Here is a 22,475-nt window from a genome sequence, read left to right as displayed (position 1 = left end):
TAAACCTGACCGCCCTGATCCTGGAACACAGCACTGGGTGGAGCAATCATTCACCACAACGATTACCACCATAGTCTTCTGTTTTTGGACAGCTGATAGGGCTTCACTTTCAGTACAGGAAGGCAGGAAGGTGAGACTGGAGTGGGTTAGATTCAGTGTCTTAGAAGTTTAGTTTCTTCCCCTTTCCGTCTGAAACTCTTGGAGGAGAGGCAGCTTTAGAGCGGCTCGACATCCAACGTGGTGCCAGGGGGACTAAGCAGAGCTACACACAGTCCCCTCTCTGGGGCAAGAAGGCAGTGAGAGGGTGGTAGGAAGGGCTGAGGGGGCGTCTGGGGCCCTGGGGAGGAGAATGCCTGCGTGCAACAAGGCTTTGGGACATGAAGAAGGAGTCTCAGAGGCTGTTGGGAAGAATAGTCCCAATGAGAACAAAAGGAGACCGTCTGCAGGAAAAACCGAGAAGCGACGGAGAGAGGGAGAAGACACTGGTGAGAGCAAGTCAGAGGAGTTTCCATATGGGAACTGTGCGAGGGGTCTGCAATAGGCCGGTTAATTTACGTGTACAAACAAGGTGCTGGGTCCAATCCACCTGTTGATTCCTGGAAGTTGTGAATGGTTTCAGAGGAAGAAGCTGAGGTTACCCCCAAGCTCTGTCATGACACCCCCGCGTGGCTTCTGCCAGCCAAGTGAGGTCGTGGCAACTTAAGCCCAGCAAGACAGCCAGATGGGGGAGGGTGGAGGAGACTCACCGACTTCTTAGGTCAGAATTAGTGGTTAATTTTAGATTTTTTATTTATGTACTTCAGTGCCAGTTTAAATATTCGCGTATGCTTAGGACCAATAAGAGCTATGATTTCGTTCACTGTAGTAGTGGGTACCATTTCCGACGCATAGGACTTAATGCTCAGTGCCTATTGAAGCTCTTCGCCCCAGAAAGAGGAGGCAGGAGGCAATGTAATGTCCACTCTGGAGCAATCTCAGGGACATTCTTGACTAGAACTGCCTGGTGAATCAGACTGCAAATGCACGTGGCTGCACATTTCCATGGAAACAGTAACAAAGCCACGGTTTGTGCCTGGGAACCTGCCCCCATGTCTCCGCCAGGAGAGCAAGACAACGCATGCCTGGGCTCCTCCACGAGGGCCTTGCAGAGGATCAGAGCTACCCAGAGCCCCAGCCCGCTGACCAGGCTGGGGTGGGGACCCCAAGCTTACCATCTGCACTCAGGCAGAGCCGCAAGTAGAGTCTGTGATTTGGAAGGCAGGAACCAGGGTCAGGGGGCACTACAGGGATGGGACACAGGATAGCAGTTTGCTAACCTCGGCCCACATCAGAATCAAACTCAGAGCAGGAGTGTTGAGAGTTTTGTCTTTAAAACGAAAACAGGGTGAGGCCAGAGAGGCAGCTTGCCAGCTGGAAGAAAACCTGGGAAGACTTATACTGGGGTAGCTTTACTAGCAGCCCCTCACAAAGGAGCCTGGCCTGTCTGCCTCTTCTCACAGTTCTGACAGTAGCAGGGCATATCCCCTGATATTGCAAATTATACCAATCAACTGCAGAATGAATGATTTTCCCTTTTCTGCATCTGGGGCACTATGGGTGGTCTCCTGCCAGGTGAAGAGGAGAGTGTTAAACTGTGTGTAAGTGTCTCTGCAAGAGGCCACAGCCTGGAGTGGAGCATCTCTGATGGTCACCAATCCCTCAGTAGCTATCACTCGGAATGTCAGTAAGCCACCCGCTAGCAAATTTATTGGGGCAATGCCTTTTGAAGTCTATTTTGACTGCTCATCTCTGGGAAATGTGTCACATATTACGCTGCTAGGTGGTGGTGGTGTCCAAAGCTGGCACTTTGGTCTGTCTCAGACAAAGACTCCTGGTGCAGGAAACAGAGGGAAGCGTGTGCTATGCCATCTTCTCCTGTTGGCTTCTATTTCTATAGTGCTGGCCACCGCAGGGGTCCACACAGGTTGGGAAATGCCACGAGATTTAAGGTGGGAGCAGTGAACTGCACAATCCTTTCAGGCAGAAGTTGACACTGCTGCAAAGCCTAACGTGGGAAGCGGCAGCGAGGGCTGCCAGCATTCAGAAAAGCTACGTCAGCTCTTTCAGGAAGTGACCCCCTGAGTATCAAACCAGCCTCAGAGTAGGTGTCATGGGACCAGGACATAGATGGTTTTTAAGATTTTCCAGTCTTGTTTCATCATTTACAAAATATCCATCATTTTGGCCCTGAACCTGTGGCTTGTTTTTTGAATCCTCATGAAATTTAAAGGAGCGAGGGGAACAGTAATATGGCCCAATATAAAATAATTACAAATGAGCTGCTGCGGATACAGGTGTGCACAGGACCACCATCACTGTAGGTGTTTAGATTCATCCATGCTAATTTCAGTAAAAAAACTGATCCCGATATTAAGGCAGACTGGCACCCACTATAACACAAACTGTAGGTAAATTAAAAGATATTAGCATTATTTCCTGGAATTATCTTTGAGTAACTATTTAAAATAAAAACAAATTGTAACTTTGGAAAGAGTATTATCAACAACCAATGCTGTCACATTTACAGCAAATTTTTAAAGAAAATAAAGTATAATATACAAAGTTTCTTTGTCATTAACTCTTCAAGCACAGCTTAATAAATCTTTTCTCTTATTCCTGGTTTTAGTCAGAATCCTTCCTCTCTACCCACCCAGAATCTTAATCTTTGAATGAAGAGTTTCTGAATGATCCCGGAACTTAAGGCTATTTTGACGTTACAAGCTCATACGGTGTCCTTCTCCTAGGGACTGGATTGAGTAGCAGGAACTCATTATTTGCTGAGTGATTCATCCTCACAATGCCACCAAAATGAATAAATCTCAGACCATCCCTCTAGAGCTTAAAGTCCAGTGTGACCAGAAAGGAGGGAGCTCACTAGGTAAAGATGACATCTGAGTAAGTTCTGATCAGTGTTAAGATATGGAAAGTATATTCCACTTCCGGGTATATCTCTGAAAGAGCCGAAAGCAGGGTCTTGAAGAAATATTTGTCCACTCATGTCCACAGAATCATTATTGACCACAGCCAAAGGGTGTGTGCAACCCTGTGTCCACAGATGAATGAATGAAGAAAATGCAGTATATACACACAATGGGATATTGTGCAGCCTTAGAAAGGAAGGAAATTCTGACACATGCTACAACATGGATGAACCCTGAGGACATTTTGCTAAGCAAAATAAGCCAGTCACAAAAAGACAAATTCACAGAATAGTCTAATTCATAGACACAGAAAGTAGAATTTTAGTTTTCAGGGGCTGGCAGGAGGAGGGAATGTGGCATTATTGTTTAGTGGGTACAGAGTTCCATTTTTGCAAGATGAAAAAGTTCTGGAGATTGGTTGCATAATGATGTGAATATACTTAATACTGAACTGCACACTTAAAAATGGTTAAAATGGTGGGTAAAAAGATGTGGAAGGTGTATGTGTAGAAAGTGAAGGGAGCACAGGAAAAGCACTTAGCCCATCCTGAGGGTCTGTGGTGGTGAAGTTCACGTGAACTTGACTGGGTTCGGTCAAACGTTATTCTGGTGTGTCTGTGAGGATGTTTTTGGATGCAATTAACATGTAAATTGGTCAACTGAGTAAAGCAGATTGCCCTTTCCAATACAGGTGGGCCTCACCCCATGAGTTGAAGGCCCGAATAGAACAAAAAGCCTGACCCACCCTGAGTAAGAGAGAATTTTCTGCAACCTTTGAGCTGGGACATTGGTTTTTCTCATGCCTTCAAACTCAAACAGAAACATCAGCTCTTTCTGGGTCTTGAACCTGCCCATCAGCTCTCCTGGTTCCCAGCCTTCAGACTTGGACTGGAACTACACCATTAGCTCTCCTGGGTCTCCAGCTTGCTCGCTCACCCTGTGGACCTTGGGACTTGTTGACTTTCAGAATTGTACACACACACACACACACACACACATCCATTGGTTCTGATTCTCTGACACACACACACACACACACACATCCATTGGTTCTGATTCTCTCGAGAACCCTGACTAATACAGCATCCTAGGAAGGTTTCCTGGAAGAGATGCCATCTGACCTGAGCCTTGACGGACGGGGTTTGCATGCAGCTCAGCACTACAAGAGCCAGGGATGATGCTGGAGAGAAGGTGGGGTCAGCCAGGTCATGGGAAATCTTAGGTACCATGATAAGGAGCTTTGTTCCATAGGCCAGCATCTCCACTCCGGTCTGCAGACATCCGTGTGTAAGAGGTATCTCACACAAGACACATACAAGCAAACACTCTAGGTCAGGTAGGTCTGGTAATTCCCAGGTGAAACCAGGTAACAGGTGTCTTTACTCCAGGACTCCTCAGAGCCTTTAAGAAGCTAGTGTGTGCTATGAATCTTTAGGAGAGGATATAGTATTTTTACACAGACCCCCTCCCCCTGTCTAATTCTAACATCTATTAGGATGAGGAGGGAAGCCAGTTTCCACAGTGCTGCTAGGAGACTGGAAGTCACTGAAGAGTTAAACGTGAGACTGACGTGGCAGTTCTTTGTTTTTGGTGGATGAATGGCTGAAGTTTAGAAATCTACCAGGCTCAGTTAGGCTGCTAGTGCTCCACCCAGATGCCTGTGGGGCCCTTTCCCTGTTTCTATGTGGACAGCCCCTGGGCTATTGGAGCTGTAGCCGCTTCTCCTGCAGTGTCCTGAGCAACAACTGACTGGTGGGGGTGTGAAGACCCACCTCCTTCACTCAAGCCGGAAGGAGCCCGAAGGATAATCGATGCTCAGGGGCACCCGTGGGATCAGGCAGAGCCTGGGACTTGGCCTGACGCTGCGCCCTTGCCGAGCTCCGTGCCGTCCTCCCACTGCCCTAACGGGGCGGCTTCCTCAACAAAGCTCGGACTCTGCGCTGGGAAGCCCGGCCTGTGACAGGAGGCTGCTGCACCGGTCCTGTTCACATCTGAACGAGGGTACCAGTGATAGGAGTGGAGGGAGGGTGTCAGTCTCAAGACTTTCTAAAGATGTCAAATCAGTAGAAATTGGGATAGGTGCTTGGGTACTGAGGATAAGTCTAAGATAATCCCAGCCTTCTGGCGTGGGTAACCAGGGATGTCATCAGCAGGAAAAGAGAAAAAACAAGTTCGTGCTGGAAGACAGATTTAGCTTTGGCCTGTTGAAATGGAAGCACTTTGGGGACCATTTCCCAAACTCATATGAACATGGGATTCAGAGGGAAGGTTAGAACTGGTGGTGTGGACGTAGGAGTCATTGGCCAAATGGTAGGCAAAAACCAGGAGAGCAGAAAAATAAGTGAAAGAAACCAGTCGAGTGAGCCCATGCAAGACAGTGTGTGGATCGTTAGGAGCGGGTCAGAGGTCAAGCTCTCGGGGACCCTAAGGTTGAAGGGGCAGGAGAGGAGGAAGCGCCACAGAGACGGCTGAGAAGGGACCCTCAAGGATGGGTGAGAAGGGCGAGGAGAAAGGTCGCTGAAGCCAGTACTACCGTATTTCTGGGAGTAGTGGTCAATGGCTTCTAAGAGTCCACTGGATGAGGCACTATGGTAGTTGTTGGTGACTTCTGAAATCATTTCAGTGGCGTGATGGGGACAGAAGCCACCTATCAGTAGTCCACGGTAATTGAGGGTGTGGAGGTGGTGGTGTAAGAAGTATGATAATGAGAAAAAAAGGAAGCAACATAGCTGAGTTCCACTGATAAGGAAACTGAGGCCCAGAGTGGTTAAATCACATGCCCAAGTCAGAGCTGATGGTGTAGACAGGATTCAAATCAGGAAGATGTTTGACTCCATCCCTGCTCGTGTTTCTCAGGTCTCCCCCTCTCTCCACGCTGCCTCCTGAGCGAGTCCAACCCTCAGCAGTTTCTGAACAGGTGCTCGCTGCCCTTACAGTGCCTCCTCCAGCAGCTCCAGAAGCAGGTCAAAGAGACAGGCAAAGCCTCTCCGTGTCCCTCTTCTCTCCTGTTTCACACTCCCCACGACGCTGGAGAGAAATATTTCCAAGATCAAGAAGCCTAAACCTGGCTTTCTTTCCTAATCAGAATATGAAAACTTTCCACTCTCTTTTAAAGAATAGAGGTACAGCACTTCTCCATGGAACTGTTCTAGCGGTTTGCCACTAAACTACGTGCTGCTTATTAGATTTCTTCTCGGCAATTCCTCAGCCATTTATGACTTACGATTTTCTCCAACACAGCTGTAGTCCGAAGGGTGTCATCTTATATACCCTTTGGTCCAGAAAGTTATGCTTGTATGTAATTGTCACATGCAAACACAGGTGTACAGATATGAAAACATTGCTTGCAGTAGCAAAAGATCTAAATGTTCATCGGCAGGGGACAGTCAAACCGTTCATCCATGACGTGGAATACCACACATCTGTGAACAGTGAGGCAGAATCTCTCTCTATGGAACCATCTCCAAGATAGAGTGTTAAGTGAAAGAGCAAGGTGTGATTCATCGTGCAGGGTATCCTGCCAGTCGTAAGAAAAGGGTGCACGTCTGTTATATATGTCTAGAATATTCTCCAGAAGGATAAACTAGGAGTTGGCAATCGTAGTCGCTTCTGGGGAGAACTGCAGAATGGAGGGTGAGGGGAGCTATTTTTCATTATTTCTCCTTTTTTATCTCTTGAATTTAGCACCATGTGCATTGATCATCTAGTTAATAAATAAAATAAATAATGACATCTTTGGTCACAGCAAAGGCAGTCTAAATGAAGCCCTTAAGTGGCAAAATTTGATAATGTTCTAAAACAGAGGTTGAAGTTGGCTTCCCAATAGGGAGTGGAATAATCTAGGACACGGTTTGCAAGAACAAAAACCGACTGTGAAAATCACATTAAAACGCATTGGGAAAATGAACCCTATGGAAAGCTCTTCCTAAAATAAGACAACAACAACGAGACAAACAGTAAACAAAGCAAATTCCTTAAAAGCTCAGAGATCCATGCACCTCTAAATTATTTCTCTGTTGCACTAACCCCGAGTTAAGCAGCAGGGTCTCCTTTAAACTGAATTGTAGATACTCCATGGTGCAAGCACAGTGCATATGGTACACTTATCTAGATTATTAAACCCCAAAAATGCATGTTCGACTCAGTATTTTATACAATGTTAATAGGTGGGAATATTAAGGAGAACTGAAACTGTGTGGGGGACCGTATTCAGTCAACTTCACGTTTAATTAAACCAGCTGTTCTCAACCTTGCTGTTTCTCAGAATCCCTTTACACACTTAACATTATTAAGGATTCCAAAGGGCTCTTGTCTACATGGGTACATCTATCAATATTTACTGCATTAGAAATTAAAACTGAGAAACTAAAAAAATAACTCATTTTAAAAAGAAATATTAAACCTATTACATTTAACACAAAATATTTTCATAAAAATAACTATATTTTCCAAAACAAAACAACTAGTGAGAAGAGTGGTGCGGTTTTACATTTTGCAAATCTCTTTGATATCTGGCTTGATAAAGAAGACAGCTGGAAAGCTAGATTCTCAGGTCTGCTCTGCATTCAATCTGTTGAGGTATGTATGGGGTTTTGATTGAAATATATGAAGGAAATGTAACCTCACACAGATATGTATTTGGAAAAGAGGAATATTCTGATGGCCATCTCAGATCATTGTGTGTGTGTGCATATATATATAAAATATATAATTACATATATGTACATATATATATGTTTTGATACTACACGACAATTTGACAAGTGGTAGTTTTTTAAAGATTAGTTGCAATGTGGAATCTGAAAGCACATCAATAAACTTTTCACATTCTGTTACATTAAAACCCATTTGGTCTATTTTGAACTTTAAACGGATCTTGTCCTGCATGTTATTTCATTATATCTTAACACTGTTGCTCATGTAGATCTTCCAAATGTTGGTGCATTTCATCATCCAATATCAACAAATCCCATTTATTAATATCACATGCATCTAATCAGAGAAGCCGTTACGTGTGGGGAAGCTGCCAAGCTCACAGTGGCAGATCTAAGTTTTCCAAAATGCTGTTTTAACTGAAAATTCAAATTTCATCTTTAAAAACAACTACTATCAGTTGTTTTCCTTAAAATGACAGGCTACTCTGCTCATTTTTGAGAAAATGTCTGCTACCAAAATCTGAATAACCGTGGTTTGTCTGTCCGTCATCCTTTTGAGTAACATGGAAAAAGCGTCCTGTTCAGCTCACAACCCAAGCCACTGCCCTCAAGACAACTGCGGTCCTCTGACGTGAGCAGAAGCTCTTCGTGCGTCTTCCCTTCGGTCCCTCTCAATATTAACAAGACGTGAGTTTGAGGTCCAGATTCAATGATGGTTACTGTTTTGCTGAAGTCATTATCAAGACTGGACTTTTCCTTTTCCTGCTAGTGCCTGGTGGAGAAGAACATGACAATTTCTAGTCTGGTTTGAACCCACTGCCTTGATTCCTGCTCAGGCACTAGTAGTTTTCCCACTGCTACTTTCGTGACAGCACAGATGTCAACACAGGGGAAAGGCAAGTGACATCTTACTACTATTAAGAAAATAGTTTTGACCTTGCAAACCCTTGAAAGGACTCAGGGTGCAGGGACCACACACTGAGAATCCCTGAATTAAACCTCTTTAGGTAGAGAAGTCATTATGTTTAGTAACAGAGGTGGGAGTAGAATATTTTTCATCGTGTCAGTAAATGGTGTGGAGATTTGCACACAGCACACAGTTCACCAGCTAGTGTCTCCTTTCTGTTCTCATTTTGACTCTGCAAATGGCTATCCAAGGCTGCCGTCATGGAGGTGGCGTGGGCTGGTCAAGCTGACATCCCTGAGTCCTTGCCCTTCTGATTTGAAGGATGTTCTGGCCAGACAGGGGAACACCAGATCTTATTTAGGGACTAATCTCTCTATAAAATATATTTGTACATGTAGTTCCTCAGTGTAGTATTCGTATATGTGTATTTTACTCACTTTATTTAATATATATCTGTCTACAAAGCAGGCTTTTCTGTACTCAGACATCAGAAAGGCAGACATGCAGTCTGTAGAAGGCCACTGAAAGGGACCAGGATATGCCACCCTAAAATATGCCACTCTGGCATAAGGATTATTTTGAGCTGAAGGCAGTTAAGAAGCAGCAAACGTAGAAAGAGCTCTTTGCCACCCCCACTCCCAACTGCCTGAAAGCAAAAGGCAAATTTCCCTTTGTGAAGGTGTTTCCCCTCCCCTCTCCTGTGCTAGCAGGAGAACAACCCCTACCATGGGAGATTAAAAAGTCAGAACCAAGATGTGCCCAAACAAGCCTTACTAAAATAGCTCTTATCTTCCAATAGCTTCTCCCATTATTTACCTTCCCACAATTAACTGCTCCTAGAAGCCCAAACCCTTTTTCCTTTGTCCTGTCACTTCTCTGCAAATTTATCACTCTTTGTTAAAATGATAAATAAACCACAGGAACTAACCACCACTTTGGGCCTTTGCTTCTTTTTTATGAAAGTCTCTGCACATAAAAATTAAAATATTAACATCAAATAAGATTTGTATGCCTTTTCTCCTGATTGTCTTTCTTTTGCCAGTCTAATTTGCAAGCTCCAGCTGCAGAACATAAGAGGGTAAAGGAAAAGTTTTACTTTCTTCCCCACATCACATAGTCCAGCATTACTAGACACACACAGTAACAAGGGGAAAGTGTCCCGTGGAGGGTGGTAGGGAATGAACTGGCCAAGGTTTCAAGAGGGAGACTGCTTGGAGTCAATTCTCTGCCTTCTGAGAGATAAGCCACCTGACACCTCTTGCATTAGTTAGCTAGCACTGCCATAACAAAGTACCACAGACTGGGTGGTTAAACAACAGAAATTTATTATCTCTAATAATAAATTAGAAGTCCAAAGTCAAAGTGTCAGCAGTTGTCTCCCAGCTTCTGGGAATTTGCCAGCAATCTTTGATGCTACTTGGCTTGTAGACTCATTATCTTGATTTCTGTCTTCATGTTCACATGGTGTTCTCCCTGTGTGCATCTGTCCAAATGTCTCCTTTTTATAAGGACACCAGCCATAGTTGGATTAGGAGCCCACTCTAATGACCTCATCTTAACTAATTACATCTGCAACAACCCTATTTCCAAACAAAGTCACACAGTGAGCTATTGGGGGATAGAACTTCAGCATATGAATTTGGGGGGAGCAAGCTCAACCCATAACACCTTTACTAATAATAGGAGCAAATTATCCATGACTAATAGTAACATGAGGAAGAATCTAACGAATGTGGGACAGAAAGAGTGGTGGCTAAGGAGGAGCTCCAGGTTAGGAGAAAAGGTGAGGCACGTCTCTCCCAGAGCCACTGGGCCACCCAGCTCCAGGGGCTCCATCAGTATCATGAGAATGGGGCCCCTGGAGTTGGGCAGAGCCCATGGTAGTGCAGTGTCCCCTATGTCTCTGTATTACACACAGTCAGACTCACAAGAGAGACAGATTATGGTCAGACCCCATGTAGTCTGGGCCTCCCTTGCCCTTGATAAACAAGTTTCTCCAGTGGGAATAAAGTGAGCATAGTCCCTGTCCCATAGTCACCAGCTTGTCACTAGCTTGGAAGGATGTCCAGTTCCACATGGAGTTCCTGGGACAGAGTCTTCATACATTCGATTTGGTGCCAGTGACCTACGGTTTTGTGGTGGCGTCCTGCTCTGCTTGAGGTTATGGGCCAGGGTTCAAAGGCCATCCAAATGCCTGGTCACTGAATGCGGAAGGTTGGGTAGAATACTCCCAACTCCACTACAGATAGCCCCTGCCTGAGGCAGAGAAAACACCCACAGTTCTTCTGATCAACGGGACAATTTTATCCCAGCCTCCTTAAGCTGATATTGTAACTGTGAAATCAAGGCACATCTATGACGCAGAAGGCACAGCTCCGTGCTGGGCTCACAGTCCCTGCCTTCAGGGACTCAGCACCTAGGATTTAGTTTCCCATGTTTGTTTCTTTGATTTCATAGAAAAGATGCTTCTGTTTCCTCACCGCACTGTTTTTGTATCTAGACCAGCGTTCAGCAGTGAGTCCTTTGTTCCCATCAGCATTTAGCTGTGTGCGTTGCTCCCGGAGCCCAGAGGAGCTGCCCCGGTAAAGAATTAGAGTGGGGGCGGCTCCTGCCAGCACACGTGCAGTGATCTTGGATCAGAAAGGAAACGCCATAGTAAGAAACAACTGTTTGGCTTAAAGAAGTGTTGGTTTGCTCATGTTTGTAACTTGTTTATTTTTTTTGGCTTAGGTTCTCAAGATGACGGTGTTATTGGTGAGAATGACAAGGAGTCCTATTCCCTGTGAACTGTAACCAGTTCCTGGCTTTCCCAAGTTGGTGGCAAGATGGGCATGGGGATGAATGTCACATGCTTGGGGACACCAGGGGCCCAGTGTGGATGGAGAATTGTTGCTTCCTGGATAAGGCACAGTTAACAAGGAAGCAAAATTGTGAAGGAACAATAAATAGGTCACATACAAGACAAATATTTTCTTTCTGGTTTATAGTTTCCTCTTGGTTTGATTTACTCTTTCATTACAGGATCATAGCTCTAGATGAGACATGATCTACAAACCAAAGCAAAAGCCACTTAGAGACATCGGGATTATTAAAATCAATTTTCTGCCAAGTTTTTCATACAGAGATGTGACGTATCTTTGACAACAAAATGCTTCGGATGAAAGAAACCAAAATTAAATACTGTCTGCAATTTAATACTGCCACCAAAGTGCATCTTTAGATTGATTTTTGTGTCCTCCTTATTTTACTGATCGGTTGATGGTTTGATCAGTTGAGAAAATGATTGCCTGGATCAGTTATACTATGGGTTGCACTGGCCAAGATACTAAAATCATTACAGAATGACTGTTTTTCATTCTGATGTTTTCACTCCATAGGCACTGTGTCTCTCAAAAACGTTTCAGTCAAAGGTGTCAGAACACTGATTTTCTTCTCCTGATTCTTGCTTTTTCTTGCATCTCAAGTGACATGGGAAAGCATCAGAGTCCCCTGTAGCTGACTTAAGTTCGGAACGAGTTGGTGGTTTTGCACTGGGCCTGACTCGGGCAGTCATGCCTGGGGCTGCTCTTCTCTTCCCCTCTCTGATCTTTGCCCCCAGAGGAAAGAGGATTCTTCTGGATTTTTCCACAGAACACAGGCTGTGGTGGGACCCAGATGTTAGGAAAAGCCAACAGAGCAATGCAGTCTCCAGCACAGGCAAGGTGCAGCTTTCTGAATGGTTGGGAATAGCAATTCAACTTCAGTTATTGGGAAGCCATTTGATTTCAAAAATATATTTCATAAACACTAACAACAGCCCTTTACAGGCATTATGACCTGTGTTTTAGAGGTTATAGTAGAGATGGAGGTGCAAAGAGAGGAAGTACTTGCTGGGACCTCAGTGAAACTTCTGACAATATCGGTAACTTACTTTTACTCCTAACAGTACTTTCAGCGGTGAAATGGACAACACTTTCTTGGTTTTTTTTCAGGCACTGAGGAATGGAGCACATTTCTGTAGCAGGAAGAATGTTTATCTTTGTGTCTTGCCCTCTGGTTAAAAGGTATTTACTTCCTCTCTGGCAGTGTAATGGCCATGCCCTTTCATGACTGGGGGTGGCTTTCTCTCCACAGTGGATGCGACATTTTACCATTTGCATTTGTCAAAGTGCTCTGGGATCTTGGAAAAATAGGTTCTCTACTCCCATAAGGAAGAGGAAAGAGAGGAATTTTCCAGCTTTCTGAAAGGGAATGCACGTTCTGTCTTAGCCACTTACCATCACCCCCAGCCCCACCCGAATAGAGTCAGTATTCTTGTTTGATGTATAAAAACACTTGCATCTAAGTTACCTTAACCAAGCTCCATAATTCAACTCCAAACTAACAAAACAGAATGGAACACATGGCGAGGGATAGAACCAGCATGTCTATTAAAATACCTTTGCAGTTTGCTTTCTCTCTCCTTCCAGACATCCTGCTCTGCACCAGGGTCCCCTCTCTCCCTCCCTCAGCCTTTGATGGGGGAACCCCCCCTTCCCTAGTCTACCTTCTGCCAAATTACAGGAAGAGGAGAGAAGTCCCCGCGCCGCTGAAGCGGCCAGGCCCTGGGGCTGGGAGGGTTTCCACTTGTGTGGCACAGAGGTGCGTGTCTGTCGCACACGGTCCTCTTCAGCGCTCTTACTCCCCCGAGACCACACCGCCCACGTACACGTCACCTATTTCGGACACTGTGATGTGCACATTCAGAAAAAGCTGGAAATGGTGCTGCTGGGTCAGGCAAGTACTCCTGTCCCTGAAACTCACAGCCACGCATGTTCCCGCCTTCCAGGAGCCCACTCAGGGCTTCTGTTCCCTCCCACCTGCAGCCCCCCGCCCAGCTCACGGGTGGAGTCAGGACACGGCTCAGCTCCAGCTGACACAGACTTGGGGACTTGGGAGGCGAGGCCTGCTGATCTGTGAGCACTTCACCTCCCCCGACTGCAGCTATCCTCCGACTCCCAGTCCCCCTGAACCCCACTTCTTTTACACCCACATGAGGCTCTGTCCTGTGTGCTTGTGTCTCCCTCGCGGATCAGTGCTGTGTCCTGAGCTGGCTCATTTGCTGGGCCTTGGGACTGCCGCGGACTCTTCCAGCCTTGGGAGGTGGAATCTTTAGGGGCCGCCGGCCTGGCTCTGGGCCCGCGGTCACCACCTCCTGCAGACAGGGCCACGTGCCGCTGACACACGACTGTGCCTGCCCTGGCTCTTTGCTCCTTGTGCATCAGCTTGTTCTGCCAACTCGCTGGGCTGGTTCTTAGAGATTCTGTCATGGTCTGGGCTGCTTCCCTCTCCCTGGTCACCTGCGTGCCTCACTGGAGCGCCCTGAGCCAGGTCTCGCCAGCCTCTCAGGTGTTAACGGGCTGACCTTCACCTGCTCCTCTGACCGTGCGGTCTCCTGGTTCCAGGTGCCCTGGGCTGCCGCTTTGCACTCTGCAGGCACCTCGCTCCCGATGGAAGGCACGGTGTGGCCTGTCCCCAAGCAGGGCTTTCATTTCCACTTTGCAGCCTACTCTTATCAAACATCTATAGCTTCTTGAAAATCAGTAATATGTTTGGGAATGGGGTGAGACTGATTTTTTTAAACTTACCTTGACAAGATAAAACAACTTTTAAAGTTCACTGTGAACCTTTGGCACCCTACTGCAGGTGAGCAGGGCAGAAGAGGATGAAATGTCTTGATTAATGTCACATAAGAAACCCGAATTTGGGATCAGAGCTTTCCATCCACCCTGCGTTACAACGAAGGGGAGAAAGGATGTACTAAACACCAAAGGCTCTACTGCACTGTATGATGGTCAAAAAATCAGCTGGGATTCAAATCGCGGTTCTGCCTCTTAGAGGGAGCCGAATGATGGCCCCTGAATATGCACTTCCTAATCCCCAGATCCTGCTAATATGTCATCTTACCTGACAAAAGGGACCTTGCAGATGTGATTAAGTTAAGGATCGTGAGATGGGGAGATTATCCTGCATTATCTGGGTGGCCCCAATGTAATTACCAGCCTCCTTACATGTGAGGGGGGGGATTCAGAGTCAGAGAGAGATTTGCGCACGCTATGCTGCCAGCTTTGAGGATGGAGGAAGGGGCCACGAGCCAAGGAGGTGGGAGGCCTCTAGGAGCTGGAAAAGGCAAGGAAACTGACGCTCCCTTATAGCCTTCAGAGCACACACAGCCCTGCTGACACCTTGATTTCAGCCCAGGGAGACCCATTTCAGACTTCTGACCTCCAGAAATGTAACTTAGTAAATGTGTTGCTTTAAAACAATCAATTTGTCGTAATTTGTGATGGCATTGATAGGAAATAATATAGCAACTCTATTTCCTTAGTTAAGGTACTATTGTGGATTTCAGTTTGCTTCCTCATCTGTAATCGACGAATTACAATGGTACAGACACCACAGGGTTGTTGTAAAGGTGAGACAAGGTGATACAAATCAAATGTCCAGTCTGCTCCTGCCACATAGTATGGGCTCAATCAGTGGTAGCTGTCATTATTATCACCCGTTTGAATCCGTACAAGTGGCTGAAGAGGTTATTACTCTCGACGCATTTTAAAGATGAGGCTCTCAGCAGTTAAAATCTTGCCTGGGCCCAAGGTAAGTGGTAGAACCAGGATCTGAGCCCAGGCAGTCCAACTCCCCAGCACCCACCTTCCTTCCCTGACAAAGTGTGGGTGCAGCAGAAGTTTGTCCAGTGAGGCTGAAGCTGTGGACAGGGGACATTAGACGTGGATCCTAACAAGAACACTTGTGAGGGGGATGGGTAGTGTTGGGGCTCAGAAAACGAGGTCCCAAAGTGGGGCACCTTAGCACGCTGAGTACTTTGAACTGAAGGACATTAGAAGGGCTAGATGTGGAGTCTTTTCTGACCTTCTGCCCTTCCCTCTCCTGCTTCCCTTTTTCCCCAAGGCAGGTCATAGGAACTAGAATTCCTCTTCCCCAAAAGCCAGCCAAAAACCTAAAAATATTGCTCTGACCTTCCCTTGCCTTTCTGCATAGGAGCTGACCATAAAAAAATTCTCTGACCTACCTTGTCTGAAAGTTTAGATCCTAAGACCCTCATTCCAGAGGGGTCCTCCCTGTACCCAGGAGGAAAGAATACTACACAGAGAGGCCAAGAAGGATCTGAGCAGACAGGCCTTGCTGGGTTCCCCCTCAGTCTACTACCATTATCCAATCACATTTCTACACAGCCATTCGCTGTTTATCGAATCTAAGCATAAAAACGCACAGTTTTCCCTTCATTTCTGAAGGCTCCCATGTCACAAAAAACTTTGATTACATAAATTTGTGCTTTTCTTTGGTTAACCTCTCTTTTGTTATGGGAGTGTCAGCTGTGGTCCTTATGATAGGGAGAAAGGGATCACATCTTCCGTAGTCACAAAGTTTCTAAGACCTTCAAGTAAACAGATATTTACTTAGCACCTGCTAGGCACCACTCTCTGTTGTAGGTAATAGGGATATCTCAGTGAGCAAAATAGCAAGTCTCTGCTTTTATTGGAGCTCACATTTATTGGGGGAGAGACAAACAGACATATATATATATATATATGAGTGTACTTCAAAAAGTTCATGGAAAGATTTGCATTCTCTTTTAATTCTATTTTTCCACGAACTTTTGAAGTATTTGTGTGCATGTGTGTGCATGTGTAAATTTGCAAGTGTGTATATGTGGGAGGTACTAAGTGCTTTGAAGAAAAGTAGATCGGGGAAGGAGCTAGGGACTGACAAAGAGTATAATTTTAGATGGCGTGTTCCGGGGTGGCTCTCAGGTGTAGTGTGCATAAAGAGGGGAGTAAGGCATGTGACTATTTGGGGAAGATGCTGATAGAGGCACCAGCAAGTGCAAAGGCCGGGGGTGGGGGGGGGCAGGGCAGTGTGACTGGAGCCCCCTAGATGGAGGAGGGGAAAGGGAGGTGAGGTCAGATTCCCGGGGCCTCGATCACGTAGGCTTCTGTAGGTTATGGCTGGGGTTAGGATTTTGTTTTGATTTGGAAAGCCACTGTAGAGTTTGGGGCAGGGGAAGCACGTTCTAATTTAAGTTACAAATATGATAACAAATTTTAAAAAGAGACTTGCGGTTAAATTGAGCTCACACTGGCCTCTGAGGCTGCCTGGCAGCTCCTGCCTGAGGCTGGTGAGGTTTGCTAACACTTCCCAGGAAAGAGTGAAGCATTGCATGCAAAAGTAGAAACAGCCCCGGGCAGTGTGCCGGATCCTGCTGGAGCCAGTCAATGGCCAGCCTGGAGGTTTGCTGCTGCTGCTGCTTAATAATGGCAGCTGAAGCATTCACCAATTCTATCCAAATTTCATTATTTAAGTGATGCTGAACTTACCACTAATAGTTTCCAAGCTTTCTGACTTGCCAAGAATCCTGTTGTAGTCAGAAGATCCTCTTCCCACCCTTTCTTGCTGCCTGCAGAGTTTTTCCATCTGAGAGTATTTGTGGACATGGAATTGTGGCTGTGGAATATTTCTTCCCTCACTCGGTGATCATCCATGCTGGTTAATTTAAGGGCCAACAAATTTGCACCTGCTTATAGGATTTTTGCATTTTCAATTTGCAGGAGTAGAGAGGCACCTAAAAGGAGTTTGTCTCATGCACTTTCCAAATCTCAGCTTTCTTTATGTCTTACACGTGTTATTATTTTTTCACGGAATCTAAGTGATCTGAAAGTCTTGTTGACCTCTGCCTTTTGATTTTGGGATTGGAAGAGTATACCATTTTGCCATTGGTCCTCAATTCAATGTAATTAAAGTTGGGAGTTTGAAACAAGGAGACTATTCTCTCTCACCTGCATTTTTTTTTTTTGTCTCCTAAATTATATTTAAAGAGAGCAAAATGTTGTTTCCTAATGAATTAAAGATTCTGGACAAAATTGGACAGCTTTTCAAAACGGAAATTGACAGAGTTTAGAATTTATTCAGCATCTCCATCTTCTTTGCCCCCCCCACACACACTGTGTGTGTCAGAGAATTTACTCCTTAAGGATACAGTACCATCAAATATTATTATTTATTGCCCAATAAAAGTTCCATTTAAAAACACTGTTATCATTATGACCTTTTGTTGTGTATTGAAGTAAATAGCAAACCTGTTTTCCAACCAGTATTGCAAAAGGGAATACTTATAGCCAATAAGGAAAACTTCTAGCTCCTTCCTCTGGATCTCAACACTCCTAGAACTCTTACGTCTAAATTAAATGCAACAATTTAGTTAGGCAAATATTTATTAGGCACCTGTGGTGTGCAAGTCACTGTGCTAGCTACCAGGGGTCTAACTAAGGAGATAAGCACCTTTCTTAAGCTTTTGAGAAGGTGCTGGAACTAAAGGGTGAATTTAAAAGAAAAATAAAGGATAAGCTGAAAATCCTCATTCATTTTTAAGGCGAGGTCCCTTCTCCATAGTGGAGACTTTTCCAACAGTTTCTGATTGGATTCGTGTTAATGCCAGCTCTGCACTACCTGGGCTCAGATCCTCTTCCCCACCTGCTGCCTCTGTGCGCCCCCTTTCCTTCTCAGTGCCTGGGCGTCCTCACACATGGACAAAGGACGAGAAGCAGCGCTTGCAGAGCTGCTGTGTGGATTGCCAGTGTGTGCGCGCGTGTGTGTGGGTGCGTGTGGGGGGCGTGGGCACTCATGGGTGTGGGTGTGTGCTCACACAGCACTCACAACAGTGCCCACACACATGAACACCCAAAGGCCAAATATTGTTATCTCTCCAACCCAGAGCTGGGTTTTATTTTAAATTTGGAATTCAAAGTAGTCCCAATTCAGATTCTTCACAGAGACCTTTCTTTATTTCCCCTCACTCAATGTTGGGTTTTAGAAATGTCCCAGAGAGCACCAGAAAAGTGATGTAGCCCTTGTCCCTAGTCATTACCTCCACCCTCACACTCTCACATTTGGCATATTTTCCGGTACCTTAGGATGAATCCTATCACTTCACATTCCTCCCCATCTGTAATGTTCTCAGCCTTGGAGAATCCCTCCTTTCCTCCAGGCTCCATACCTCTTTCTGTGTAAACTTTATCTTTAGTTTTTCCTTCCTTTACCCTCAATTCCTAGAGCACTCATGTATGCCATTTAAACCATACTGTCCATCGCATATGGCTTTAGATTGCTCTTTTGTTATTCAATCTAATGCCAGCTGGATTACAAAGTCCTAGAAGAAAGAGAGACCATATCTTTAACCTGGTTGCAACTTCTACAGTGCATAGTGACGGTGCTAAGCCTCAGATTCCTTATCTGAAAATAGGAATAATAATAATAATAATATTTATTTATTATTATTATTCCTACCTGTATGGCTGTTGCACAGTTCCCGGATATAGTGATCATTCAATAAATTTTAGCTATTATTTTTAAGAGGCTAATCATTCTGGTTGGTTATTTACTGTTCTTATAATTGGTGGTAATAATTGGAATGGTTTATATTTGCATGGAATTTTGCAGCACAAATTTTCATGATTAGTCTCGGTGTAGAAAGTAAAATGTAGAGAAAAATGTAAAATTACTACTAATCTCATCCCTGATAAACAATAATAATTTTACATGTTTGGGTGTATTTTTTCAAAATATATGTATATCACAGTTAGGATCTATGAATACTGCTCTGTATTTTAATTTTTAAAAATTAAAAATTCTATGCAGATTTTATTTTTATGGTTGTATACATCCCATACTATGGCTATAGTAATTTATTTCACCATACTCTACTTTTGAACAATTGTGCTATTTTATCAGTTTTAGTGATTACATATTGGTATGTATAATGTTGTCATATAACCCTCTGTGTCCTCATCTCACCCAGTTTTTCTACAAAGGATGTGACTTGGATAGAATAATCAACATCGTGTCATTTTCAATTTGTCCTCATAGTCAACCATGAACTGACATTTTGAAATTAGTCTAGATGTATCTGCACAGAACTGAGCCCAGGCAGGATGCACTACAGTGGCCTTGACTTAGCACGGAAACAGTTGGTGTCCACAGCTGCTGCAGACACCACGTCCTCCCATGTGTGCTGGTTAGACAGGCCCCAGGTGCCAAAAGAATGCTCACTTCTTAAAGACCAAAATAAAATTCTTGTACTTTCCCTTCATATCTAATTGTACGCTCCTCTTTAATAAACCACATTGGGCATATTTTATGTGGGGTTGGTTTTACTTCAGTTTAATTTTTCAGTGTTACTTTTTAACTATAGCAAATATCCTGGGTTAAAATAAAATTTTATTCCCCCTCTATCCATCTAAAATTTATTTTTAAAACTCAGATGGAGGCCCAAAGTGTAACAACTTCCTCAAAGTTAAAATTTATTTTATTTTTACTAGTTTACACTTTAAAATATTATGATATTTATGAAATACATCTAGGATATATCAAATTGCTCAGAACTTACATTCGTTCCCTTCTATTTTTCACTCTTATTTTAGTATATTGGAGACTAAGTGTGGACAAATAAAGATAACCAATTTTCAAAGAATTAAGCTTTGAATAGACAATAAAAAGTGCCTTGACCACAAACTGGACAAAAAGTAGATTACCAAATAAGCTGATATTTATCTTTCTATCTATCGATAATGAATACATACACACACACACAAAGGTACTTTAAAAATTTCATGGAAAGATTCATATTATTTTTTAATTCTATTTTTCCAAAACTTTTTGAAGTATCTGCATATATATATTTCTTTAATTATAATTTACAGTTCTCCCAACAATTTAATATTTTTAGATTTATCGTAAAATACATCAATCTGTACGATGTGGTGGGGTTTTTTGGGTTTTTTTCTCTTTTAAGACTACTATTAAATTAATGGTTGGTCTTCCAATCAAGGGCTTCTTAGAATCAAGAAATAGTTAAGATAAACAATAAAATGTTAAGAGTGGTTATCTTTGGGAAGATGACTACACAGAATTTTCCACCTTATTCTCTCTGCTGGTCTGTTTTTTTTTTTTTTTTTTTTTTTTTTTTTTACCGGTAAGGGGATAGGAACCCCTGGCTTGGTGTTGTCTGCACCACACTCAGCCAGTGAGCGCACCAGCCATCCTATATAGGATCCGAACCCGCGGCCTCGGCGCTACCAGCACCGCACTCTCCTGAGTGAGCCACGGGGCCGGCCCGGCTGGTCTGTTTTTTCTATGGTGAACATACATTACTGGTATAGTAAGAGAAAACAAAAGAGAATATAAACACTATGAATATACTTTCAGCTCTTTCCTTGGTGGGGAGAGGATGACTTAAAATCGGTGTCATTGGGCCATACAATGTAAGTATTCCATATGTTTGGGATTGTTCCTGTGCTTCCAGCTGTGGGAATATGGAGAGAAGCATCACTTGGCCTGGCCTTAGAGATCTGAGATGGAAGTGAAACCTGGAAGCACTAATCAAACAATGAAATCTAAAAGTGCAAAAGACAGGCAGGGTGGTGCATGAGCAGTTAGGGAACCCCGTATGCAACTTTCCATGGAAGTTATACATTAAAATATTTTCTCAATATTAGAAAAAAGCCTCCAAAATATAATCATTTGAGTTGATTAGTTGGCTACTTAAGTAAAAATAAAAACTTTTGTAAGGTAGGATGGATCTCAAAATGTAATAGATTTAATTACAGCACATCTTGTTAAGACTAGCAATAAAACAAAAATCAAGTGACTTTCTTCGAGAAGCAAATAAAACAGCAGCAACAAACCTACATACAGCAAATACAAGATAAAATAGTATTTGCCTGTAATGCAGGTGTTAATACTATCTTTGGAGCTCAGAATATTAAAAACAAGCAAGCGAACAACCAACAATAAAAAAACTGGCCAGACAATTTTTTTTTTTTTCTTTTTAGATTAGACTTGATAAAATGCCTTGCGTGGAGTCTGGCTAGAGGATGTTTATATACAGGATACCTATTATCATATATATGTCATTCCACCAGTATTGAAATTATTACACAATTGGCCAGGGCATTACCTAATCCTGTGCATCTTGGCGTATGCCCTGCTCCATAAATTAGTAAAATATTCATGCATTTCCTTTTTAAAGCATGCAACAGCTTCCTGGACTTTAAACCATCAGTCTTAACAAGTCATTTTGTATAAACATACTTTCCCAGCATACTCAGATTCACCAGTAATTCGCCTTTTCACCCCAAGCAATCCGGAAATGCCCTCAGGGAGCAAAACTCAAGTGCACTGTGGCTTCCTCCCTTCCAAAGTTTACTTTATCATTTTTCTTTCCCCTTTAAAAAAAGTTTTCTAGTGTTCAAAACTGATTCCCACTGAGAGAGGGCAGATCAGCCAGGGTTCCCCAAGCTCTCTGCAGTCGCACAGGCACCGCTGTGGGCCCAGGGAGGGCAGGTGCTGCGGGTGGGGGCAGCTGCCAGTGCCGCCTCGGTCTTGCTCGGTCTGCCAAGTCCACAGTTCCGAGAGCTCCTCCCAGGGCTGGGCGCTCACTCTGAATAGAGCATCAAGTCTCTGCTGCTGGGGCTCAGCCTGGCTGCAGACACAGGCGGGGAAGGATGGCAAGGGACAGAAAGGAAACAGGGGGAAACCAGTGGTCCTTACCTGGGGTGTCAGGGCCCAGTGTTCTGCCCTCCAGCCTGGGCAGCAGGGATGGCAGCCACACAGGCAGGCCGACTGCCTTGTAGGATTACCCCAACTGTGTGTGCAGCTGCCGGCCGGCTGCACTGCTCGTGCCAGTGAGGCTATAAATAAGGCAGGTCCAGAGGACCTGCCGTCACAGGAGATAAGGACCCAGCCCCTGGCTCCTGCAAGCCTTTTAAGGTCTCCAAATTAAATGAGTCTCAGCCCCCAGATTGGAAGGGGATGCCATGTCCCCATTTGGCCCACCTGCCTCAAGGACACCCCAGGCCTGGCACACACTCCAGTAGCAGCTGAAGTGGGGAGGCCACCGGCGCCAGGAAGAAATCTCACTTT

General features: G+C 44.4%; 1 protein-coding gene across 2 annotated transcripts in view; it reads right to left on the bottom strand.

The window, feature by feature from the left end:
• The window catches only part of FHL2 (four and a half LIM domains 2), a 63,780-nt gene extending 41,576 nt beyond the window's left edge, over positions 1-22,204 (bottom strand). Inside the window, exon 1 of one of the 2 annotated variants that reach the window (XM_063078426.1) lies at positions 22,104-22,204. The gene's annotated coding sequence lies outside the window, so the exon portion shown is untranslated. The remainder of the gene's footprint in view (positions 1-22,103) is intronic. The other variant, XM_063078428.1, reaches the window with a different exon arrangement.
• Between the last annotated feature and the right edge of the window lie 271 nt (positions 22,205-22,475).

This window comes from Cynocephalus volans, chromosome 14 (genome assembly GCF_027409185.1).
Source record: "Cynocephalus volans isolate mCynVol1 chromosome 14, mCynVol1.pri, whole genome shotgun sequence".
NCBI classification, from domain to species: Eukaryota; Metazoa; Chordata; class Mammalia; order Dermoptera; family Cynocephalidae; genus Cynocephalus; species Cynocephalus volans.
Note: the sequence above shows the minus strand (reverse complement) of the source record. Positions and strands in the feature narration are given on the sequence as shown.